Source organism: Siniperca chuatsi, linkage group LG18 (genome assembly GCF_020085105.1).
Source record: "Siniperca chuatsi isolate FFG_IHB_CAS linkage group LG18, ASM2008510v1, whole genome shotgun sequence".
NCBI lineage: Eukaryota > Metazoa > Chordata > Actinopteri > Centrarchiformes > Sinipercidae > Siniperca > Siniperca chuatsi.
In genome coordinates, this window is record NC_058059.1 from 4,799,639 (window position 1) to 4,826,883 (window position 27,245).

The 27,245-nt window shown below is 40.6% G+C and overlaps 1 protein-coding gene across 3 annotated transcripts in view; it reads right to left on the minus strand.

Moving 5' to 3' along the window:
• The window catches only part of lhfpl2a (LHFPL tetraspan subfamily member 2a), a 40,652-nt gene extending 14,442 nt beyond the window's left edge, over positions 1–26,210 (minus strand). The window contains exons 1-2 of one of the 3 annotated variants that reach the window (XM_044173073.1): positions 25,976–26,210; positions 9,455–9,542 (exon numbers count right to left, since the gene is read on the minus strand). The gene's annotated coding sequence lies outside the window, so the exon portion shown is untranslated. Of the gene's footprint in view, positions 1–9,439; positions 9,543–25,975 lie in introns of all 3 variants that reach the window. The other 2 variants (XM_044173076.1, XM_044173075.1) reach the window with 2 other exon arrangements.
• Positions 26,211–27,245: the final 1,035 nt, after the last annotated feature.

The following is a 27,245-nucleotide window of genomic DNA, read 5'->3' on the forward strand; positions in this document are numbered from 1 at the left end:
TTCTACACTGAGGGATTGCTACTTTAACTTAACTAGACTTTTGTACGTTTATTAAGTGTGCTTAAAAAAAAACACACAAAAGTACATGGCTAGTGTGCATCTAATGCATCTAGTGCTAGTACTAGTGTACTTCTACTGTGTAGTCTGAACTGACAGTCAGTACACTACAAGTTACTGTTATTTAGTTTGTATGTAAAGTTTACTTAACGTTAGTGCGATAAAACTCGCACACAGACACAAAGCTCTATCTTAGATCTAGTTGCTCCCACTAATAACCAATACATGAACCACATCGCACAGATCCTTTTACATCCTTCCTCAGTCAACAACAAATATCTGATTGCCAGATTAGATAGCTGCGTGGATGCCCAGTTAACTGACTGATAGAGCAGATGGTTCAGTGTCTGACTAATGGATTACTTTCTGGCTGATGGGAGCAAAGTGTCCCAGAATTGCTTACAGCAGCACTGGGTGCATTCAGCCAACACTGCAGTCAGCTACAGCGTTCGTCTGACTTTCGTGTTCACTCACATAGGAGAGACAAATGAGTTCCATATGAAGGCGGAAAAAGGGGCCGACTCACACAGGAAGAGAAGCCGATAGGCCAGGCACTTGAAGGCAGCGTGGAAAGCCTGAGGAGGAGGCCTTTCTTATCAGTTTGAATGGATGTTAGGCCATAACAGTTCAAAAATAGTTCCTGTCGACCCAGATGCATATATCCTGAATGTAATTAAACCTCTCCTTTGACCCATTTCCAATAAATCCTGGTGACTCACCCTCACCCTGTGGTTGTGAATTGGATGGGAAGAGGTTAATGGGCTGTAAAGTCTCCAGAAAATGTCTGGAATATCACAAAAATGCCTTTTCTCAGCAAAACAACAACTGACCGTTCACTAAACCCCAACCACCCTAAGATACTGTTGTTACGCCTGTCAAGCTTTTCTTTCTCGCACAGCACATATACAGTTTAGAACTCGACATTCACAGTAATATTTTAAACAGCGGCTCCTTATTTCAGACAGAGGTAGACAAAAGTAGACTTCGCATTTCTACCCAGCAAACGTCGATTTTGCCGGCTGAAATGACAACTGTCACTGGCAGATTTTATCAGCTGAAGCTAGCTAGCTAGCTAATGGAGCTAACGTTAGTTGGGGGAAAAACAATATGAAACAGTATGTTTTCACCTTTAACGTTATAAGAGAAAACTCTTTCAGGATGAGGACTAAACAATGTGTTTGGCAAACATAACACTATCTCGGGTAACGTTGCTGGTGTCGCTGGAGGGTAAACTTCCCCTAATCCAATAAAGAGAAGGACAGAGCTGCTAACATTAACTTAAACTCTCATAGCAGCTTTCAGGACTATGAACAGTGTAGCCGTACAAACTAATGTAACCTAGTTAGTTAATGACGTGCTTGTCAGCCCTTTGGAGTAATGCTCAGTTACAACTGTAAATACTAAGCTAGTTAGCCGGGCATGCGTATGTTTGCTGCTTACGTTAGAGCAGATAAACACACTAATAATTAAACCATTCCTTAGACTTTTGCTCTTTTTGTTTTGGAAAAGCGATCAAAAAGACACAACCCCCCAGGTCCGTACACGCATGCGCCTCAACATGTGGAGAAATCCAAAGCTGGACAATTAGACAATCGCTTTTCGAGGGAGGGGTTTAGCGAACAGTAAATTGCTCCTAAAATACCTCAGTGAAATACACTTCCTGTTTATATTCTCAGCCATCAATCAGTAGCCAACCTGACTGTGAGCAGACCCAATTCTCACATATCATGTTTTGGATTCGGAGATACAGATCAGACAGCGACTGACTACATATTGTCTTACTGACTAATGGAAAGCCGGCGGTGCTGCACGAAGATGCTCTGGGTGATTTCTCTTGGCAGCCTCGGGAGCTCGGACACAGCGCAGACCCTCACATCAAAGACACAGCAGAGAAAGATCCTCAGCAGTCACAACTGTAGCAGCACATCCCCCCACATGTACGACACATGCCAGGCTAAATCATCATTCATACACATTCGACAGAGCACTCGGGAGAGTCTGGCTGTGGGCTTCCTGGTAATTCATCTTTCCTTGTCAGACTGATCAATAGTATCTTGTAGATCTAAAGAAAGCGGATGAGTGTGAAGCAAAGCAGAGTGAAAACTGATAACGGTCAGATAAAAAGGTTGAGCAAAAGAAATCCACTTGACAACTTAGCTAAAATGTGGATGAAGGTATTTTATGGAGTGGACATGAAAATCTTGTTGTTTTCTTACTTTGGTGTCAAACTCCTCATTTCAATAACATACAATAATAGATATTTTCAATTAAAAAGGCCCTGAAAACATATTTTCTTACTAATCCTCTTACTATAAGCGATGGCGTCCTACATGAAGACACTCTTATTAGTTTACTTCACATTAAGGCTGCAACTTACAATCATTTTCATTATCAATTAATCTGCTGATTATTTTCTCGATTAATCATTTAATCTATGAACTGTCAAAAAGTAGTAAAAAAAAAATCTAATTCACAATTATATAAAAGAGAAAAGCAGCAAATCCTCACATTTGATAAGCTGGAACCAACGTATTTTTTGCCTTTTTCCTTGAAAAATGACTGAAATGATTAGCAAAATAGTTGCCAATTAATTTTCTTTCGATCGACTAATCTATTAATTGACTAATCATTGCAGCTCTACTTCACGAGAGATTTCTGTATCTAAGTTTTGTCAGCACTCTTCTCACTTATTTAAAGTGGAAAACGGTATATTATATTGTAATTCATTGTAAATATGTAGATAGTTCGTTTGATCTTGTAAATATTTAAATTGTTCTCCTTCCTCCCTCCCTTTGTAGATTTATTTATTTATTTACTTTAAATACACAATGTCCCCGTAGTGAGTTTGCGATTATTTGGCCAAAGATTTCTCTATCTACGTTTTATATGTCTTAAATTAAGGTGATCTCTCCCTCACTGCACTAAGCTTTATGCAAATGAATGCGTGATGACATCACCAACATGCAAATGAGCGTATGATGTCATCTGGCGACTTTCAGTGACTTTTGGAGCTAGTGCTAGCTACTTTCATTGGAAAAGACTTGGCAATACTGACTAGCTGGTAAACATAGTGTTGAATTTAGCAGCTAAAGAGCCAGATATTTCCTTCAGGAGTTGGTGGAGACCAAAACAGAGCTAACTGTTCTGTTTGCCAACACGTTCGCCAAAACAACTGTATAACGTGATAATATGTCAGTGTTGTGTTTACAGCAAGTGGCCAAAAAAAATAATCAATTAATGCTGCTCTAATGTTAAAAAGCAATGTTCAGATTTAAAGTTTCCAGGTGCTTTAAGATATTTTCCATTTTGTCTCTGTATTGCATATCATATTATCTCTACCACAGATGTACAGAGCCAAGCAGCCTACACCAAAAATCATTTAAATTATCACCATTTACAGATTACATATTGTAAAATTAAACTGGAGAGAGGACATACAGTATGTGTAAAGTTTCTATGAAGATGACAACACCAGAAACAGTAAAGTTTCTGTGTCTATACACCTGTGACCTGGATATTCAAGTGTGCCAAGGCCCTCTTTTGATAAAGCAGTCTGAGTCAGGAAGGAACTGATTTCATACTACAGAAACCAAATGCTTGATTTTGGCTCGTGTCGTGATTCCCCGGATGTTCCTCAGATATCTCAATGGAGGTTTTTATCTCCACGTGTTTTCAATCGGAGCTGCATGCGTTACGTCACTCCACCGTTCAGCCACCCTGAAGAGGCTAAGCAGGGTTCACTTTTAAACGCTGCTGTGGAAAGAGATGCAAGCGCTGGACGGACAGATGGAATATTTGGCTCTGACGAGAGTTTATGGAGTTTCCAGTTGAGGCAAATAATGTCAGCTCACTATGTGGTGAAATCAGACGCAGATTACTAGGCAAACTCTCTAGAGTGCAAAACAAATGTCTTGACAAGGAGAGGATCTGACAACCTACCTGATGGTAGCATATGGATGTAAACAGTATACCCTTCCCGTTTTAACTTTCAAATACGTCAGGCATTTCTCATCACCCAACAAGAGAGCTCAGCATCAGTGCAGTCTGAAAGCAGATCTGGAGTGACACATGGATGTTGGGGAGTCTTCACTGCTATACATTTGCTTCTCCGTGCAATCAGAGAAGCCTGAGCTCAGTTTGAATGCCACAGAGGGAGCAGCCACGACCATCTGGCCACTTCAAGGCCACGGCTGCATAGAGGCCCATCAACAGGCACATGGAGACAGATGTTTAACATGCACACACAGGGGAAAGGCCCGCATCTACTGAGCACCATATATATTCTAAGTTACAGAAATGTCTTGATACCTGAGTTTCTGCACCAAAATATTACTTTTTCCAAAACCTTACTTTCAGAAATATTACTTACTACAAAGTTCTCTTATGTGTATTATGGTTGGATACCCAGCCCTTGTTATACCCTGTACCATCTCCTTTCATGATTTTAACATAAACGGTGAAGGTGGTAAAAGAAACTTGCTGAAAGAACACATTTCATTTTTAAGCTGCATAAAATGTTTTCTGCTGTAGTGCATCTTCACTGACAAACCTCAACATTTTATTCATATATTTGACACTGATCCATTTATGTAATACGACAGCTGAAGTCAAGAGACAGATACATTTCCCCAGCGAGGTCACGCCACATCATTTTTATCCATTATGCTCTTGTCAACGGTGGTTGTAGTTGCAGCATATCTTAGTGTGGGAGAGTTATCTCTGAGGCATATTTGCTAATTTATGAACTTACTAGGGAGTACCGCTGGAGCATAAACACACGGATGTGTTGAAGGTGAGGAAATCCCGACACTGAGCTCCGGGGGAAGCATGACGGGAGCGTGGGAAAGAGAGAAGGAGGGAAAGGGAATAATGGTGCAGAGACCTGAATGTTGAACAGATCCCACAGCTCGTGGTCAGTAGGGAGTACACCTGAGAGAGGTGTGGGGCTAACATGTCGGCCGCAGAGGCACCGAGGACTTAAAACACCTCCGACTCTGAGGAAAAGAAAACAATTTCACCTATCCCGAGAGTCTTTTTTAGTCTAAATACATACATAGAACATAATAAAAACACAGCATAGCAGTGCACACATGAACACATGTGGATTTGGGAACACAAAACCTGCACACCTCTATTTGATGTCAGTGTGAGTGGTCAACTGTTTCCCCCTGGAAACATCTGTTTATACAAACTGAGTGACTGTGTGTCAGTCTGGTTTGAGTGGTGAGGTGGAGCCGGAGTCACTCCAGTAGGAGGGACGGGGTAATTCTTCAGCTGTGGCCCTGAGGAGGAAGGCAGAGGTCAACAATCCCTCATCTTCTCATATTGACCATAACAGCCCTCGCATGGCGAGCTCACGCCATGTGGGTTAAGAGGGTGATGGAAAACAAAGACCATCTGACATATCACAGTCTGGCCTCAAGGTGGGTGGCCAACTGGACCGCCACAGATAGGGAGGGTTTCACTGGATAGGCATCTTGTGAAAAGATTGTTATGTGCTGTTGGCCACAAAAGAGAGGGTTTTTTTTTGTCCCTGGTCTGACTCCATGTGTACGGCATCTCTGAGCAGTTAAATATCAACTCATGCTGTTTGAGCTGAAGATTAAAGAGTCTGAGGAGCAGCAACAAACCAGTGATAACATCCATCAACGGCACAGTGCTCTCAAGGAGCCCTTAACAGGGCAACAATCACTACTGTTTGTTGTGTGAAAACAAACAGAAAAAGGCTGCTGCGTGACTACAAACAGTACTCCTGGAGTATAACATGCATATTTAACGAAAGTAGTGCATTTTATTGTTATATAAGCATAGTACAAAAAATGTGGTATATTGCATTTTTAGTCCAGATTGAAATATCTCGCCAACTACTAGATGGATCACCATGCAATTTGGTACAGACATTCATGTTCCCCTCAGGATGAATTGTAATACATTTGATGATCCCTTAACTTTTCATGTAGCTGTTAAACATCAGCATGTTAGCATTGTCATTGTGAACATGTTAGCATGCTGATGTTAGCATTTAGCTCAAAGCATTGTGCCTAAGTACAGTCTCAAAGAGCTGCTAGCATGGTTGTAGACTCTTATGGTGTGTTAACCAGTGACAAAGCAACAGGCTACAAGTAATTTTCAGTGGAAGCCGGTGACATGAAGCTACAAACTGATGCCTGACACTTGTCGCTGCGAGACGGGTGTGACGCGCTACAAATCAATGTTGAGCGTCAACCAATCATATGTTTTTGTTTCACCATTTCTGGTTCCTTTCTCTCTCCCCATAATTCCTGTTCCGTTCCATCTAAAAAATGGAAGAAAAACGTATTCTTGCTGTTAGCCAGTTCCCAGTGCTATTAAACCCTAACCCTTTTTTTTTTTAACCGCAACACTAACAAAACAAAATGCAGCTTGGCAGAGGGTGGCAGCTATTACGGGAGTACCAGATATGTAACGTACCTTTTTAAACGCACAATGGCTAGTTGTGGTACCATGTTATTTAGCTAAGTTGGCTGACACTATGCTAGCTTTTTGTGTATTGCGGTGTAAACCCAACTGACCGATTCATGTCCATAGACGCACACAAGCAAGCGACGACATAACTACGTCAACAAGCAATTGAGCAACACTTCAAAGGCGACTCTGCGACAATGTAGCTGGTTTTGTAGCTTTGTCGCTCGTAGTGTGAACATAACATGTAATGTTGTTAAGAAACATATTTACCTGTTTAAGCAGCCCACTAACTATAAATCTCATATTACTGTTGATAATTCTTTAAACATCCTTACACGTAGCACTTGATTTACATTAATTTTAGTATGAATATCAACTTCCAGATATTTCAAATTTGCTGGAGGTTATCACTTTACGAAATTAGGGGCTTCATTCTTCACACCTATTTCTTCTGACTGCTGATGGACTGAGGAGCCACAGCAATTCTCCTCAGTTTCCTCAGAGCTGCAGAGTTTGGGGCCCTCAGGCCTAACACTGTCTCCATTATGCTTAACCATTTCCAGCCCCACCTTAGCCCTGCAAACAGCCCCAGGGACCATAAACACAGGGGGCCACAGGAGAAAAGTCTTTCTACTCCTACAAATCCCCATGCTTCTGTTTTCCAGGCCAGATTTAGGAAATCAGTCACTGCTGAGCTGGGTGGATGGTATTTGGCTCTCTTCTCTGGGGGGTTAAAGGCATTGTTCTCACTGTGTTGTGTGCTTGGGATGAGTGCAGTTTAATCCTAACTTCCCTGTGGTTCTGATACAAACTCCCCTGCAAACTGAGACCTCGCTGGCTGCTTTATCCAAACGCCCTTGGGGGCAGAGCCATAGCTGTTGTGGGCACTCCAAGCTACAACCTGATACCCTGCTCAAAACCAAAAGTAAGCACAGCTGAGGAACGCTGGCACCGGACCATCTCGAGTTTCGGATAATAAAAGTATCAAGTGATATCATCCCCTGCTCGCAGGCTCTTGGCAAATCACGTTAACGGCATGTGTAGGAGGCGAGGAGACGAGGGATGGAGACAAACGAGGGGAGAAGCCGAGTGAAAAGGAGACAGTGAGGACAAAACAAAGAGGTGGGAAGCTGAGAAATGAAGAAGCGTGTTGCTATTGTCAGCTATTGTGGTTTCGGGGGAGTAAGGTGAGATGTGTAAGTGCTTTCACTTGAGGACAAAGAGATGAGTGTTGAAGAGTCACACAACCGGTCCATGTCAGATTATACCAAAACACTGGACACCACCGCAGTATCCTGCAGACACAATAGGAGAAATCTGTCTGAATTAGAGCTGACATGGCAGGATATATAAAAACTGTCATGTTTCATATTTCCAGAATAAATAAGCCAAGATTTCCTCGGTTAAAAGCTGAGAGTATTTAGATAGAAACAAAAACATATATGAGGGGTTTTTTTTAATCAAACTTCCTGATAGGAAATAAGAGTGTGTTTGAACTTTATTGATTTAATTCAAAGATTAACCCTCAGTGACACCTTGTTCCCATCGATGTGTCCAGTATAGAGCATAAAGACAAAGGAGGTCCAGTCAAAAACAAGTATGAGATAACAGGAAGTGGACCGCTGACATGAAGTCTCCCTATTTTAGGACCAAAGTGACAAACGATTATTCTGTTTATTATCTTACAGGGGGCTTTCCATTTTGAAATGACCTTCACAGGTGGTCCCTGCTCATTATCTCTCACGCCGTTGTTTTCCTCCATATTGGAAAAACAATCCCCCCGGCAAACACCCCCAACTTCCTACTTCAGATAAAAACACCGGACAGATTTCAATAGGCAGCGTGGCAGACAATGAAAATACTGCATGAACTTGGAGCTGTTGAAGATGCCGTTTCTCCTTCAGTTAACTTTGTGCTACAGAGCGCTGACACAGTGGCGGCAGTACAGATAATTTAAAGAAGGGTTCAAAAAATGATTCACAGGGTAGTAAAGCAGAACATATACACTCAGTTGCCAGTTTATTAGAAACACCTCTCAGTATAACACAAAACAATTCAACAGCACTTGAACCAAAACCACTCTAAAACAGGTTAAATAACAAGATTTATTACAGGGACTGTTGTATTAGACTGCATTAGTTTTAGCTAGGTGTACCTAATAAACTGGCAAATGAGTGTATATTGCAATAGAAAATGTATTTTATTTTTTGCTCTAAACTATGCTTTTTTGTGAACTACTGGATAATTTTACCTCTGATAATTAATCTGACAAGGAAAAATGACTCTTTGGCTAACTGTTCACAACTTATGCGACATATGCAGTGTGTGGCGAGAGGCTGCAAACTCACATTACTTTGTTTTAAAGGTATCGGAAGCCAAAGCGGTTGCGAACCACTGATTTAAAGGCCCCTGAAAACCTGGTTTCAAAACTTCAGTATTTCTCTTTAACGTTAAATATTTACAACTAAATAAGGAACAGTCAGAGTTACACTTCAGAAAAAACATCATTAGCTATTATTCATGAACTAATCATCTCTGATCATCAGGACTGTGTGGATGTGGATTGGTCATATTTGGTTGACAGTGGTCTGGTGAAATAACCAAAACTTTTCTAACTTTCACAGAGGAGTTTGTGTTCACGTAGGAAGAAATTGCTCACAGTAAGAAGCTGACTGAGGAAAAAAGTTTCCACGGTGATGTTAGATAACACCTGCCCGGAACAATAGGGGCCATGGGAACAGCTTGTATTTCCACTAGTAACAGACAGGTGCCAGGAACCCCAATAATATCATAACAAGAGAAGCAGGAAAGCATGTTTCTGTTTGTTTTGTTAGTCTACACAACTCCAAAGGGTTTCACATCTCCTGAGGAAAAGCAGGAGTCACATGTCAGCGGACTAAAGAGCATAGATGAAATTAAAGGACAAATACATGCAGACCTCAAAAACACCAACCTCTGGTGTGGAATCTCGTGGCAGACGCAGAGACGAATCTTCAGTTAAAGCCAAATGATGTAAAAGTCCTCTCTCAACTCTTCACAACCTGCAGACACAGCAGGAACAATGCAACGATGAGTCCAAATCACAAAACCATACCTTCTCCAGAGAGCAACAGTTCAGTCATAGTTGGCTCCACAACTAAATGAGCATCTTTCTCTCTTTTCGCTCGTTGGTATTTTCCATCTAAACCCGAGACAGACGAGCAACTGCACCTGGAGAAAACTTTTAAACTGTTTCACATGTTCGAGACGCTGATGTCTGAATCCCTCAGTTGACATCAAGTGGGGGCCTTGGGGCAAAGTTGCATAATGTTTAGCACAACAAAGCACATTGTATCTGTATTAAATAATCCAACCAAGTCACTAAGCGGGATAAATCATAATCCCTGTGTAAAAGTGTTCCCACATCCTAATTTTAACTCTGAAATCAACACAGACATACTGATAATAAAGCTGGTTGACATTACCACAAAGTGAAAATACAATGTGATTAGGGCTGCACAATAAATCACAATATTGTCGAAATCACAATATGGCCAAGTGCAATATCCAAATCACAGAAGCTGGAATTCTTTTGATAAAAGATTAAATGTTTCACAAAACAGCATTATAATGAAGTGCTGTAGTGCTGCAGAGATGCCCTGGCCTACAAATCTTGTTCTCCAGATGTAAGAAAACATTGGTGGTTTGTTTGGGACAGACCCCAACAAATGTCACATCATCATGATTTTAATTTTTTTTTTCTGTGAAAATGAAAATTGTGATAGAAAAATGATCATTCCCACTAATCATGAATCATATCGCAATCATAATATCTGTCAAAATAATTTTTTTTACCATATACCATATCGTGCAGCCCTAAATGTGATTGATCAGTCACCGTCATCTCCTGAGTCTGATCGCATCTCATCTCATGATCAAATTTATTTACTAGATGATGGTCTAAACCAGGCCTATTCAATCAGCGGCCCGCGGGCCACATCCGGTCCAGAAGCAACCTCCGAGTGGCCCAGCATACATAAATTTAAACTAGCCAGATATTTTTCTCAGGAGTCGGAGGAGACCAAAACAGAGCTAAAAGGAGAGTGAATATTGGTAAATACTAGACACTCGTTGGACAGGTCATCAGAAACAGGACTCCAAATGAATGATACTGTTGTTGCGTATCAGCTGGATGTTTTAATAGGCAACTTTTTGCTAACTAGTTTGCCACAACAACTTCATAAGGTGATAATATGCCAATGTTTTGTTTTTTGCCCCAAATGGCCAAAAAAAATCAATCATAGTTGCTTTAATCTTGCATTTCATAAAAGTTTAATTTCTTCTGCCGTTAATGGAGGCGATTTTTTCAGGCGAGGTAGCCATCCGCCGCTATAAGCCCTGTAATAACAGTTAGAGTAAGTAGGAGCACTACTACAAATACTATTACTAAATCATGACGGTATCAATATATCCATGATGCAAGAAAGCCATCCTTACTTTAGAACTAACCAAGGAAAACTCAATAGGACCACTGAAACTCATCAAACATATTCCTGGTGTCAGCAGCAGACATACGTCAGGCTGTAGATAATTAACTAATGGCCAACTCTCTTCCCTTTTACTCAGCATTGTTGAGGCTTTTTAATGGATACTGTCCAGAGAGAGCAGCACTCAGCTCAGTTAACAGTCAGGTCAATAGTCTGACTTCAACAGTCACAACATTAACAAGATTGCAGAGTTTTTCACTAACTAAGTTTGCACAAAATCGCTACCGTGGGATAAATGGAAGCAGATTAGATGATGATAACTGGTGGCTATTCATCAAACATAGATAAGTATATCTTGAAAGGAAGCTAAAGGTGGAGTTTTGTGCTGATAGATGAAAGACAGTGAAGGACAGTTTCTGTGGCAACATTTGACTGACAATGCACTTAATCTATCAGTGGACTCCTTATACATACATACTGTATATACATATATATATTTGTTAAATTCCGTAGCCAACAAATCCCTTATTGAATATTTTCTTCACGATAGATTGCCTCTTTCTGACAATACAGGAATCTGCCAAAAACAAAACTGGTGATGTATATGAACACATGCTAACTCAGCGACACAGACTGACTGACCACCTTAAACGTTCCAACGTGTAGATACACTTCACCAAAATCAACGAAACAACTGCGAAATGCTTGTGGGAGGGTCCTCACGACAAAGGGGCTGACGACAAGTCCATTCCCTACAGCAGCAGGTGTGGACACATAACCTAGAGGTTTGTCGAAACACCAACTGTTTGCTTTGTTTTTATGTAAAGTGAAACGCTGATAAGGAAATAATAAACAATCAAATAAGGTATAATCAACATTGGCATCAGGTTTATGAACAGTGGAAAAACAAGCAGTATTCTGCAATAAAAACTCGGGAATAAGCTTGAAATAATACACAATTCCCACAGAAGCTTCACTGGGATCACTACACTAATAAACAGCATACCAACCACACAGCAGGCCTCTAAATCAGTGCTCTTTCATTGAATAAAATGTTCATACTTTTGTATTTTTGATTTTCATTCAGCTGGGAAGCTAAAGAAATCTATAAGGCAGTACACTTGCTGTGATTTGGTCTGATAAACAATCAAAGTCATTTTTTCTATGATTTTCAAATGAGGGTGAAAGAGTTACAAGACACCACCAGCTGACACACCTGACTAACCCCTTTTTCTCACACTGATCTGATGACGTAAGGTGGACGAAAACAGGAACCTCAGTTTTACAGGTAAGTTCCATGAAATTCGTAATAACAGAAATAAGGGCAGGAACAACATAGCTCTAACTTGTGAATGTCCTAAGGAAAACCTCAGCAGTGTAAGTTCTTGTTTGGCATTTTCCAATTACAGAAGTAGATACACAAATTGAAGGGATTTTCTATAAGTGTTACAATCCAGCTACTACTCTGGCTCTTTAAAGTTATGCCAAAAATGCCCCTACATGCATTAAACTTGGGAATACCTCTTAGTTAAGGCAGTGTTAGATGCTGGTGTTAGGCTTGAGCTATTGAAACCTTCCACAGCTGGGCGCAGGCTATTATGTGGGAACTGGGGGGGGATGTCTGTAGGTATGCTCACTGCAGCCAGGCCCACCACAAAAGGGTCTTTCTTATAGTATTTTAGGGCTTTGGGAACAGGGGAGCTGGATGTAAGGGAATGTATGTGGGTTGTCAATCATTAAAAGGACTGGTTTAACATTTGGGAACTGCGCTTTATGCAGAGAGTTGGATGAGAAGATACCACTAAAATCTATCTTTTAAATATGAAGCTAGAGCTTGCAGGTGGTTAGCTTAGCTTAGCATAAAGACTTGAAGCAGGGGGAAACAGCTAGCGTGGCTCTGTCCACCAGCACCTCTAAAGCTCACTATTTATTATTAATTAGACAATTATTGCATGGCAGATTAATTGATGATTACAGTAATTGTTTTTAATAGTTGCAGCCCTACTTGTGCCAGAGCAAGCTGTTTTCCCCTGTTTCCAGTCTTTATGCTAAGCTAAGCTAAGCTAACCCCCTGCTTTGCTGTAGCTTCATATTTAAACAGACAGATATGAGGGTGGTATTGGGCGTCTAATATAACTCTCAGCTAGAAACTAATTTAAACTACTTTCCCAAAATGTTGAGTGTGTTAAGTGTTTTGGTAACTGCACATGCAGGGGCCAAGATTGTGGATGGTATCTAATCTAAATCAAAGGCTGTGACACATCAAGTACTACTATTGTATCTGGCGGCGAGGAAAGAGAAGCAGAAGACGAATCAGACGCATCCTCCATTGCCGTTTGCATCTGTCTAACATTCATTCTTCTGGGCAGTAATGAGAGGCATGTGAGGCTGAGCAGAGAGCATTCTCATTAAAATAAGCAGCTCAGGAGCCCCCATCCCTCAGGCTAACAAACACAGGTGTTAGGAAGCAGCCAGTACCCAGCTCCATTCACTCTGAAACACTAATCAGTGTAATGCGCTGCTTCTGCAAAGTGTTCAACAAGCCATTTGGAGCGATCGCTGAAGGAGCAAATATTGAAAGATTACTCTAAAGCCGTGCAAATACAGATAGATATCAGGCACAAAAAACAGATTGGTGCACCTCACCTGGCTGATCTGAAATGTCAAACACAACATGTTTATCTAAACTGTGTGTTAACAGTAAAAACTGGATTTACAGTTGTGGGAACATCTGTTTCAGGAGTTTACAGAAACACAATACATATTGCAAGTGTAAACTGGGTTATATAAGCCCCCTGTCTTAAGACTGGAACTCAATGGGCATTACAGCTGCTGTCTATTCATACAATACAAAACAGACTTGACCAACAATTACCTCATCATTGTGCTCAGCAGCCAGAGTGTGTGTTTTATCTGTGTCACTGGAACATTTTTATAGGACTAGAAAACTGTTGCTGCATCAGCACCACAGAAACCGCTCAGTGGCAGCACAGTGGATCCAGTATCATACATGTGGGACAGTATTTTTCAGCACTGTTAAATTAAAAACAAGTGGCAATTGATAATGATACTTGACTTTGTCATGTAAAATGTATGGAATGTACAAAATGGCGAGACATAAAAAGTATAAATAAAAGCAATTATTGTTCTTGAGAATAATAAGCATTGTCTGTTCCCACTCAGCTGGGCAGCTGTGTTACATTTACCACACATTATTTTAGGAGCCAGCTCTGAGACAGAGGGGCTTTGAAAGCCTTGCCAGGAGCTCTTCAAAGAGAAGAGGGAAAACCGTCGGGTTTCTGGTGCCTGTGCAGCTTCCGCTTTGGGTTTGGGTGCAACCTTGGCCTGTTGACGGCGACTAGGGGACAGAAATAATGCTGTTTCACAGCCATGATGAGTTTCATTAAGATAGTTTATGTCCAATAGAGTTGCAAAGTCCGACGGATCTCTGGTTTAAATTTTTTCTTTAAATGACATCCTCAAGGTTACTAAACATAGAAACACAGGACTCCCCCAGATGATGTAACGATCCTCTAGGTTTATGTTATGGACACCAGTTTTAATTATTTCAGCTTCGTTTTGGTCCGTAATTTTGGCATGGCGAACGGGTCTAAATACTACAATACCCATGAGCTTCGATTGGCCGTTTGCTTGGAGAAGAGGCCAAGCAGAGGTGCGAATCAGAGCAGTAGCATATTCAAAGCGCTAAGTAGTTGCTGAATTCATCCACAATTGATGCACAATTTAAAAGTGAATTGATTTAAGCTGCAGATTGTGTTTTCAGTTTTCTCAACACCATAATCTTTAGCTTCCACCTGCCATTAGCAGCACGCGTAGGGTTGCCAACTTCCTGAAATGGAAATAACAAGGGTTTCCTTCTATCTCATACAAACCGCCTACTTAATGATATGCTCCTTCACCTTGTAAGTAATGCTCGGTTGCTACTGTAGGTAGCAAGCTAGTTAGCAGGACATGCTAGTCTTGTGTTTTCTTTGTTCAGATGTGGTGAAGTCATCATTGAGGTCTCTCTATGTGATAAAAGACAGGCCTTGTAAGTAATGCTTGGTTACTACTATAGGTAGTAAGCTAGTTAGCTGGACATGCTAACGGTAACAGTGTTTGGCCAATTAATGTGCATGCTGAACACCAGACTGTCAATTTACATTTCAGCAGTAAATTCAAAAACACGGAGATACAAAGATTTTACTTCTGATGTGTGTGATTATCTGTGCATGAAAATCGATCCTCAGTGACATTATGCCCCTTTTCGATGACACCACACCACTAATGTCCAGCTCTAGCTGCTCAGTTAGCCCCTAATTCCCTTTGACATAAACACACACCCCTTTCCACCTCCACAAAAAAAAAGCGTTTAACACGGCAACACAAGCCATTACAAAAGGACTCGGGCTGTAAAGTAAAAACACAAGGTGAGTTTTACTCCCTCAGGCGCACGCTGATTGCACACTCTGCACTAATGCAATGATTATCTACACTCTATCCAATTTCCTCTTGTGTGTGTGTGTGCCTACATGCACACATATATGTGTGTGTATGTGTGTCCTGCCTGTAAACCACAGACCCCACACAGATGACATCACCTTGCAGTGATTAGTCTGTTAGCTCAACGTTAAACATAACAGATGGCTGCAGCTGCATCATTCAGCGAGGCTGGTTTATAATTCTTATTAAAAAATAAAGTGCTTTTAAGACCAGATATGGAATCAAAGAGGAAGAAGCGATTAAAAAATAATGACTTTTAAGTGACTTTTAGTCTTCTTTATTGAGATGTGGTGAAGTCATCATTGAGGTCTCTCTATATGATAAAAGACAGGTGTATTAAGTGCTCTTTAATGTGGATAGGAGGGTAATTTCTCTGGATTGGATGCGAGCCAAGTTTCTCCCAGACATGATGACAGACATAATGGGCAAAGGGGTTTCACGTGAGTTCACATTCACCCCTCCTTTCAGGACTGTGTATGTGCTGCAGCCGCGCTAATGTTCGCCAAATTGTGTTATCGTGCCTAAAAGACAACGAGGCATCATCTTTCCTGTCCAGCCTCTGAACCTGTGAACCTACAGTGATAAAGATTCCCACTCAGTGTCACGGGCTATTGGCCCTCGGGAATCTAATGGCTGTGCAGTAACAAGGCCATAACGGCTTCTTTAATGTGCCTAACCATCCTGAGAAGAGGATAAGATCATGTAAGTGTTTGCATGACTGCCTGCCATTAAACTGCCTGAATTGAGCTATGTCGACACTAAAGTAGATACACTTAAAATGCTGTTTAGGTGTTGAAAGTTTTCGGTCCACACATCACATTTTTTAAAAGGTCAGTTCACCCGAAATACAAACTTGTGGTATCCATCCCTTTGATTTCTGCCTCCACCCCGATACAACAGAGGTGAAATTAATATATTTTATGCCGCTGACAGCATTGAAAAGTGACATTTAAAAACATTCAACAGCTCTTTCTAGAAAGTGTTTCTCTGGATAGTCCACAGAGCACATCGTCAATAGTTTTCATAGGGACTATTTCTTCGATGAAAAGCAGTTCCAGTGAAACCACTGACAGGGAGGCCCGTGGCTAGATTCCACTGGAGGTAAGTGAGAAAAAATGTGTTTTGTTTTTTGTGTCTCATTTGGGTGAACCACATCTTTAAAGCCAGCTGTCCTCAAAAGAACACATAAATGTTAAATTATATTCTTTCTGCTCTTAGCTTAATAATGGTTTGGCTAACAAATCTGACCTGCTGGATTGGTATCGAGCGCTGATACCGACCTAATTAAGTGGATTGGGAATCGGCCAGACATGAACAATTCATGTTAACTACGGTTTTCTTTGTCAGCGTCAATTAATTCAGTCACGGTGGGCATGTTACCTCATGTTACCTTACATAAACATATTCCAATAAATTCCAAGCTGTGACGTATACACATTTTTAAATTTGGGAAAAATAGAGTACTGGTATCTGACTTGAGGTATTAAAATTGGTATCGGGAGAGAAAACGTTGGACCGGTGCATCCTTAGTTAACACCTGTATTGTGTGAATAAGACACAGTCACACACATAAAGTCACGGGCAGTTGTTTCAACATCACTGGTGAACGAAAGGATGTCGGCCATGTTTGTAAAAGGTTTCTCATATGTCTATCATACATGTGCATTTTGGAAAAGCTTTTTTTTGCTACACTACACTAATATGCGAGACAAGGTGCACAAAAATGTCAGCTTAGTGCGGAAAGAAGGGCATATTAGAGGAAAAAAACTGTGCTTTATTAGTGTGGATTTGATGTCATGTTGACTGAACCTCTCCAGTGTAAATTTTGGACAGATGGACAGAATAATGGATGGAGGTCAGAGGCAGCTATTAAAAAAAAGTGGTTCCCCTCAGAGTGAATGATCTCTGGGGCAGTGGGCTTGTCAAAGAGAAGTCACGGCGCTGGTGCAGGGGGGGGTGGAAGAAGAAGAAGAAGAAGGGGGAGAAAGAGGCAAAGAGGGTACAAAGGCAGTTCCAGACGCCTGCCTCTGGGAGATGGATCACAGATGTCTGACCCAGGGCCACTCCAGTTAATTGTAAAACAAAAGCCTTACCTTCTCAGTCTCTCTTCCTTTTAAGCTCTCCTTTCACTTTTCCTCTCTGAAACTTGTTTTCCTTTATGCCTGCTCTCTGTCTCCCTACACTATTATTACTTCCCCTCTATGATTCACTTTTCTTGTGCCTGTGTTTGCTCTCCCTCTCCATGCAGTGAGGGACGGCGTAATCTCTGCTGTCTTCAGATGGCAAATACCACTTAGCTGTTGAGGGCTGCCCCAAATGACAACAGCAAACAATGAAATGCCTCATTCCCTGCATTTTTTTCTTCTTCTTCCAAAGCAACTATGCATGTTTTATAAAGGCTTTGGATGAGCGAAAGCAAAGGTCAATCAAATAGAGACAGTTGGAAAAAAATATGAAACAGCGGCACTCACTTTTGCTTGTAAATATAAAAACTATGGATTGTGACAGACTGCAGTGAACTAAGATGCTTTTCTGGCAAAATAAATTTTATTTAGACAGTGAAGAGGTGAGTTGACTCTGAGCTAAACCTGAAACTGTGTCGGTGTTTATTTAACCGGAGCCATGACAGTGCTGATCATACCTGAGATTGAATCAAACAGGATGCATCTGTTGACAAGCCTGTGGCTGCGAAAACTGGCCTGGCAAATTCCAGTTAAATTAATTTAAGCCTGTTTATATCAGCTTGGTATAATGGCTGGAGCTTTGGGGTGTATTGTTTGATCATAGCTGAGAATCAAGCCGGACTGTCTTTCTTGTGGTATAAAATCCTTTTAATTTACCCATGAAACAGGCTAATTTTTGTACCGAAGATTGTGTGTGTGTGGTCCCACAGGTGCTGTAACATTATACCATCCCAGTCTAGTGGAGTAGTCACCTTCACCTGGAGAGCCCTCACACTAAAAATCAATTCATAGCTGCACAGACCATTAGGCAGACCTCTGCTCAGTGACCAGGACCTCTCAGTCACAAAATTGTACACAAACGTTTTACACTAAAACCTCCAAAAGTTTTCCGCTAAACCCCTTCCCCAAACAGCAACTTTTTAAGCTTTTCAAAAAACACAAACGCAAAAGGTGTAAGGATTAAACAGCATGTGTTTGTCTGCTTCAACATAAGCTACAAACGTTAGCATGTCTGGCTAACTTGCTTACTGCCTACAGGAGTAACTGAGCTTTACTTCCAAGACCAAGGGGCATTTCGTTAACTAACTAACCTACATTAGTTTGTGGGGTTACAGGTTCGTAACTAGCACATTTACTGTTTAGTATTTCCTCACTGTGTGGAAGACAGACCTGGATGCTATCAGAGTTTAAGCTAATGCCTGACGCTCTGTCTTGTTCTTTATTTGTTTTGGGAGAGTCTACATTCCAGCAACCCCAGCCAAACTAATTACCTGAGTTACGTTTGCCAAACACATTTGTTAGTCCTCTTCTTAAAAGGCTTTTCTCTTATAACATTAAAAATTAAAACCTATTGTTTGAAATACAAACCATGTAAGCTAAGCAGACAAACAGGTTTATGCTAACGAAATAAGTCTGATCTTACATTTTTCTTTATAATTCTTTATAATACTAGGACGAACTAGCTCTACACTGCAATACAAGAGCAATGCTGTTTCTTTATTTAACCTATGTCTTCTACATGGATCGTCAACTGGTGAGGATGCTAACTCTTTGTCTGGGGCATGTAGCTTTAGCTCAGTCTTTTAGCACAATATCATATGTAGCAACAAAGTGCATATTTTAAAGACACATTTGATTCTCATTTTAAAATGATTTAGCTGGAAATATTAAAAAGTCTTCAACCAACTCATGGAGTTAACATTAGCTTAAAGAGTTAGTTAGCTACAGCTGATAAGATCTGCCGCCAATAGTTGTCATTTCATCCGGCAGAATCGATGGTTGCTGGGTACAATTGAGAAACCTGCTTTCGTGTACCTCTCTCTGAAATCAAGGATCCATTTACTCAAAAATTATGAAGAAATTCATTAAGTAAATCAACATTATCATTGTAAAATACATAGGCCTACTGTGGGAGAAGGGGAAGCCTGACAGGCATAGAAACAGTTACTAACGGGGGCAAACGGTCAACTACTGTGAATACAGTTAGTAATGTGAGCAGGATTAGGTCAAACCAGTGACCTGCCTTATATATTTAGCATGAGTCACCTCTATTAAAACTAGGTCTGCCAAGGCAGGATGCTGAGACAGAGAGAGCGTTATAACCGTTGGTCCTGCTGCTGTGCTCTGGCTACCAGGGTACAGTGGTGATAATGACCGGTGACAGCCTGCCAGTCCAAACCAAAATAGGGTTTCCATGGTGCTGGTGAAACCAGGACCCAAACACCAAGCAACATGGGCTCAGACGGGCTGGAAGATTTATCAGTAAAAGTGAGCGAAAGTGAAAGGATTTTTTTTGAGGGAGCTGTACTCAAAATGAAACTACAATGACCTAATCGAAATTTCCCACTGAATGACAATGGAGTTCAGTTGATTAATTTCAGACCTGCAGACACTAGAAGGAAGAAATATAGACACTTATTGGTTATTGCAATACAGAGTGGAACCTAATACATTACAGAAATTATAAAAAAAAAAAATAGACTGAGCTCTCTGTATGTTAACTGCCGGCTCCAGCTTTCAGAATCATTTAGTCGATTAATCAATTTTCGATAATCAACTAATCATTTAAGTCATTTATCAAACAAAAACGCTGCTTCCAGCTTATTAAATGTGAGGATTCGCTGTTTTGTAATCACTGTAAATTGAAAAGCATTTGGTTTTGGACTGTTTGTTGGAAAAAACAAGCAGTCCAAACACGTCACATGGGCTCTGGGAACATTTTTCACTAAATTCTGGCTTTTTATTAAAGAAATAGTTATATATTTTGGGGAATAAGCTTATTTGCTTTCTTGCCAAGAGTGAGATGACAAAATTAAAGTAGTATCAATCTAGTCTTTTGGTAAGAAAGTGAATAAGTCAATCCCAAAATGTCAAATTATTTAATTAACCAAAAAAACAACAACAATTTGATAACGAAAATAATAATCAATTGCAACCCTTGTTTGAATAGGTAATAAATTCATAGACTCCATCTCTTTGTAGCCATTGTTTTCTTTCGCTAATATAAACTGGAAACCAACTCGAACATGAAAGCCAATTATGACTTTCAGCGGTGACACAAACACAATGTACAATATAGTATAATCTCGTTTATATAGCTTAAAGCCTTTTCCATGACCTAAGCCAAAATACTGCCTTATCGCACATTACACACAAACTGCCTATTGTGGCAGGTCATAACCTTTCATCATTAGCATAAAGCTGTGAGGCTGAGTCCCTGGGTGACTCCAGATCCATGCCTGATATGGTAAAAAAGACTGGATAGATGGCATGGAGGAAAACAGGAGCCGCAACTCTGACTAAGAGACATAAAGTGAAGTGAATGTTGAACACAACCGGCAGAGTTTAATGAGCCTGCAGTTGCTCAGAGACTAGATGAAGTGCTGGAGGCCATGCAGCTGCAAAACCCACCGTCCGTCTGCCGTGCATTCCCCTGAGACTGACCCCCAGCTCGCACAAAGGAACAAATCCCACTGCAGATTCTTTCTCCTCATTTTACCCGACAGGAGGGTCCTGACCCACCCCCTCCCCTCCGCCCTCCACAAGTCATTCACATCTTTGGATGTCTCTTTCTTTCTAGCAGAGAGTAAGCTCCAAACAAGCCTATAGTCAGCCTGATAGAGTGGACAAGTGTAGGGTGAGGGCTTTGTTATTGTGAGGACCCCACCCTGCTGGTTTCCCAGTAAACAGCGGGCTGTTAGAGCTGCTGGAGGCAGATGTACCCCCAGGAGAGGCTCATCCCTGGGAGCCACAGGGGGGCCCTGAGGACGGAGAAAAAAAAAAAAGAGTGACCAGGGGTGCAAAGAATAGCAGGGGAGAGGAGAGAGAAGGGTGGTTATCTCCAGCACTGCCTAATCTAATCAGTGTGCATGACTGCCCCACAGCGTAGCAGGGAGGGGGAGACACGCAGAGAGTTTCGCCAAGTATCATTCAGAGGAGGCCACATGGGAAAAGTCATCACTTGGAGGCTGCTGGACACCGTCACATTTCACATGGACGTGGCATGGTTTGAGCTCTTGTTTTGCTCTCTGACAGATTGTAAAACAACAGTAACTCACTAAAAGTCAAAAAAGTTGATCCAACAATGCAGATGCACCCAAATGAAGAGGAGAGGCAGACTAGCTACAGCTTAGGGCTGGGCAGTTACTCGAAAAGTTACCTAAACAGACATTATGACTCCCTAACTGACCTAACTTCAATCACGTGGGTATGTTCGATAAATTCATTCCTTCATACAGTCTGCCACCTACCCCTCGGGAGTACAATAACAAATATAACTGTATGGATAACTAGTCAGAGTTCGCTGTGTGGGATCACTTCATATACTTCATAACAGAAGCTCTAAATGTACCAGTATTATTCAAATCTAACTATAATATGGCTTATTTTGATAGTCGCAACAGATGAGAAATAAAGCCTATTTTAGGTTGATTTTCTTGTTTTATCAAACAAATATCTAAAAGTGTGTTAAATATTAATCAGAGTCATGATCCATGATTTTCTGTTTATTGTTAAATACAAAAAAATAATAAGCCATCCACTGTGAGAACGGAGAATCTTGTGCACAGGTGTATTTAAATAGATACTGTTTAATTAATCGTAACACAGGTAAATGTGGCAATATTGATTTCGGGTGATATCGCTCAGCCGTACTAGGGCTTTAATTTGATATTTGATCTGTATGAATTCAAAATGAACAATGCATAAGCGCAACAAACTGCCTTGTTCTCCAGTGAATGAAGTGTTTCCCTATCAGCTAACTATACAATTATTGTTTTCTTTGCTAACGGAAAGTTGAGAAAACTAATGAGAGCTGTGCCAAACGGTTAATCATAGCACCAAAACATCTGAGAAGTAATGTGTGGAAGCATTTTGAATTTTTTATTTTATTTATTTATTTATTTATTTTTAAACGTGGATAAAGGTAAGGTTGTTTGCTGACTTTGTAAAACAAAACCAAACCTGCCTTAGCATAACATTAATGTTAGCTTGCCGCTCAAGTGAGGCAGCGGAAGAACTGCAAATAAACAAAACAACATGAATTCTACAATGTAGTTTAGGTTATGGCTGGCTTCATAAGTTACGTTAAAAAAAATTAAAGTGACTTATGTTAATTCGAATTAGTTCAAACTTGATTTATTTATTTTTTTAAAGTGACATCCCTAAGAGAGACAACAGTGGAAAATGTCTGAGAACAAAGCCTCTCAGATGCCTTTCTCCTCCTCTGTATGTGCAGACTGTGACACAGACTTTTCCAGTACCGGTGAAACAGCCCATCTTTGAAGCGGCTCTATAAAAAAAAAAAGAAACAAACTCGGATACACGGCTGCTTTTAATTCACTCAGAAATACTCCTTTTAGAAGCTTGGGATGGAAAACCTTATAACGTAATGTGACCCAGTTAAGATTTGTCTGAATTTTAAGACTGTCTTCCTTGAATTACGTCAATTTTATAGCCAAATAAACAATCTTTGTCTAGCATGACGTGAAAAAACCCCTTGTGATGTGTTGGTTTCGTTAGAACACTTCCTGGATGCTCCTGTTGAAAGTTTTATTGACCGCACTCATTGAGAATCAAAAGAATACTGTGGGGTGAAATAATGACCCAAAAATTGATTGTCAAAAACAGATGTTGCTGGGAAAGTGAATATTCAAACTGCATCCGCAAGTGCAACAGTACAGTAGTACAGTAGTCTGACGAAATACGATGCAAATAAACCAGCCTTGTTATCAGGGCCATCTACACTGAAAGATATCCACAGCAAAGCTTTGCCATAACAAACTGTATACCAGATGTTAGTCCTAGCCAGCCAGAGTCATCTGGTTTAACCTCTGACACACGAGCAGCCGTTCAATTAGTGGATTTCACATTTTGGTCACGGTGACACTACGGTCCTGGCTTTGGTTTCAAGCACACACTGATAGTGCCCAGGTCTGATTTTCCATCATTCAATGATATTTACACTCATACACGCATAAAAGTAAGTGTTTATTTAGGATCCAAATGCGTGGAGAAAAATCCAATTCCTCCACTGAAAATAGTCCTCATTCCAGGAGAAATATACTGACCAATCCCATAAACTGCAGCCAGCATCCTGGATTAATGACAAAAGCACTGCCATCAAAGCTGAAGAAAGAAAGCACGAAAGGCAGATGATGTGGTCTGCACGAATGGGTTAGCAGTTAAACTTTTGTTTTATTTTTTGTAACGTGCATCAAAAGCATCCCTCTGCACCGGGCAAAAAGGAGGCTGGTGATATTTTTTTCCATGCTTTGAAAGTTTACCATTCTGTTTAGGAAAGGAGAGGAGAGAAAAAAAACAACATAAAATAACTTTTCCAAAAGCATCTGCGCTGCCAGGCTGCCAAAGAGAGAGAAGCGCATGTATTTTTGCTTTTCTTGTGGCCTTAACGGGGGAAAGGAGCGTTCTGCAGGGTCGTAATGAATGAACCCTGCAGGCTTTTTTAATGGGCCAAACACAGAGCCCTGAGGGACCACGTGCGCTGGCACATAAGCTCAAACCACAGGCAATCCCAGACCAATCCAACCAACCGCCACCTTTAATGCTAGTCACTCATTCAGTGATGACCTAAGCATCATTAAACATCTGAAGCTCAGTTGCCTTTTTAAAAAAAAAAAAAGAGAAATTACAAAGAAATGGCTAAAGCTAATTACAGAATATAGACCGAGACCACACAGTGGCTGCACTGCTGCAGCTTCACAGCTGGTAATAAAGTGACAACAATACATTCAACTACAACAATTTAGCACATTCAATTTACGATAAAAAAGCTATAGTGACATTTATAGTGTTAATCTATTAGCAGAGAGAGTGAAGTCCACGTGGAATAAGACAGTTCATATGGTTCTGATCTTTCCTACCACAATGAATCAGTGACTGAGGTTTGGAAGAAAAATACTACATCTCTCATGAACACTGTGTCTATTAAAACATTGCAATAAAAGAGCATCACATGTTGGAAAAGACAGGGAGAAAAAGACAAGTAGGGCTTTCCCTCATGCAAAATACACGACACTGTTCCTGACTTTGGTTACATTGTGGTCCAAAGACTTCAAATATAAAAAGGTCGCTGCCCGCAGAAGCCCTTTCTCTTTCACATACAAACACTGGTTTACAGGTGGGACCTGTTCTAGTAAACAAGACAAGAATCTGTGTCGCACTTTGTTGAGACCTCTGACTTTCTCTTGAAGTAACAATAGCAGAGCAACTTTAGACCCTCAATATGTCCACTGACACACAGTGAAAGGATCAGGTGTTTGGGAGTTAATGATGCTTTTGAAAGTCATTTCACAAGAAAAAATACAAAACAATACTTATTTCCAGCATCTCAGTTGAGAGGCTTTGTTGCTTTTCTTTGTCTTATTTGATAGTAAACTAAATATATTTGGGTTTTGGACTCTTGGTCAGACAAAACAAGACTTCTGAAAACATTATCTTGAGCTTTGGAGAAATTCTGATGGAGATGTTTCACCATTTTCTAACCCAATGAGAGTTTTAATGTTTCACACATGTGGCTTTTCCATCTTTCATAAAACTTTTACTGGGTAACAATGCACATGGTGTTACAAAATAGATGAATAAAAGAAAGGAAATAGGGTTTTTAAGTTGGTTTGCACACAACTGGTGCAAGTAATTTATTAACATTAATTAATTGGATGATTGACAGATAATTAATCAGCAACTATTTTGATAGATAGATAGATAGATAGATAGATAGATAGATAGATAGATAGATAGATAGATAGATAGATAAAGTAATTTAAGTTAAAAATCCAAACATTGTCTTGTTTAAGCTTCTCAAATGTGAAATTGCTGTTTTTGCTTGTCTTAACATCATAGTAAATTGAATATTTTTGGATTTCTGAAAACTCTTGATGACATGAGTCCAACTTAAAAACCCATTTCCGTTCTTAAATTAATCCATTTTGTTATGTGCATTGTCACTGTCACCCAGTTAAACGTTTTAGCAAAGATGGAAGAGACACATATATATTAATTAAAACTGTAATAATGGACGAATTAAATGGCAGTCAAACTCACTGATGAGTGACATATTAGGGTCATAATGTGCTGCTGCATTGCCTGGCAAAGCATCAGTCTGCTCGGCTTCCCTGCCACGAGTTTCCCCCTCACAGCTCCGAGAGAAAATACCACAACTAGAAATGTGGGGAAAACTTGGATGAAAGTCACAATATGTGTGGCTGAGATTCTCCAACCAAGACTTGTTTAATAGACAAACAATCTCTCTAATGTTGTTGTAGAAAAGAAGTTTTAAGACAGAGGATTTTCGCAGCTACTTACGTGTAACTGCTGGCTGTGCGGATTTTGAAGCGACGCCTCTGAAATCCTGCAAGTTGACGGATCTTCTTGTGTCTTCTCTGAGGTTTGTGCAGTTTCAGGTTGTCGGATTTGATCCTGCACTTAATTTTTTTTCTCCTCAGTGTCTCTTCTTCATCCTCCACGTTTTCTCCAGGACCACAGAATGAAGAATGAATGGCTCCGTCACTCCTCCGCCCAGACAGACTACTGTTGGGATGGGAGTGACTCCCCCCATCCACCAATCACTGCTGCTCATACTGGACTCCTGAGAATAAATTATTTATTTAAATGTGATCAAATACTACGTGAATGACCACTGCTGTATTGTTGGAGGCTGTGAAATGTGGGAAATCAAACTCTGCATAAAACAAGTATTTCTCAAATTAAAGTGTGGGAATGGTTTCCCATGATGCTTACATGGGAACCCACTGTACATCCTGTATCTGCTTTAACGCGATTAATAAAACCATATTACTCTTTCAGTCACTTGACATTGCTTTGACACTAAAACTACTCAATAGCTGGTAATTCATTGTTAAGAGATTTTTTTGGGCCACTTGGGGGCAGTGTAACAAGCTGTAAACACAACACTGACATATTATCACCTTAAAAAGTTGATAGGGAACATGTTAGCACTGAGGAGCCCGGGAAGATCTGGGAAAATCCATAGACAGGAAAAATAGTTATATTGAGGCCACGAAATGCTATTGCGTGCGCACGAGATACAATTCGTTCACACGTTTAATTAACTCGTGGCCACAAGATAAGTGTATATAAAAAGAGCCAGGACAACGGACCAGCATTTCTCCCCAAAGCAAACAGTTGCCTTCATTTGTAGTCGTGTTTCTGTCCACCTGATGACTGTAAGTGCAATACTCACACTCTTTTTATTTCGCTTTTGGTCTCCACCAACTCCTGAGGGAAATATCTGGCTCTTTAACTGCTAAATGCTCCACTGTGTTCCCCAGCTAGTTGCTAACTTTGTCTGTCTGCTGTTTGGTGCCGAGCAGGTCGTGTACAGTGGCTTTCTAGAGCTTTTTTGCTGAAAGCAACGCTGATGAGAGCGGTGAGAGTGGACGACAACAGTAAAGTTGTGGGCCAGAAAACCCAAACAACGAGCTGAAAGAGGCTAAAAAGCTCAATAAAGCTGAGAGGAGCTGCAGAGTCAGGTGAGAATTCTCTGTGGGTTCATCACTACGAGCGACCCCATTCACATTGATCCAATATAAAAATATTGAATATTGCAGCTTTA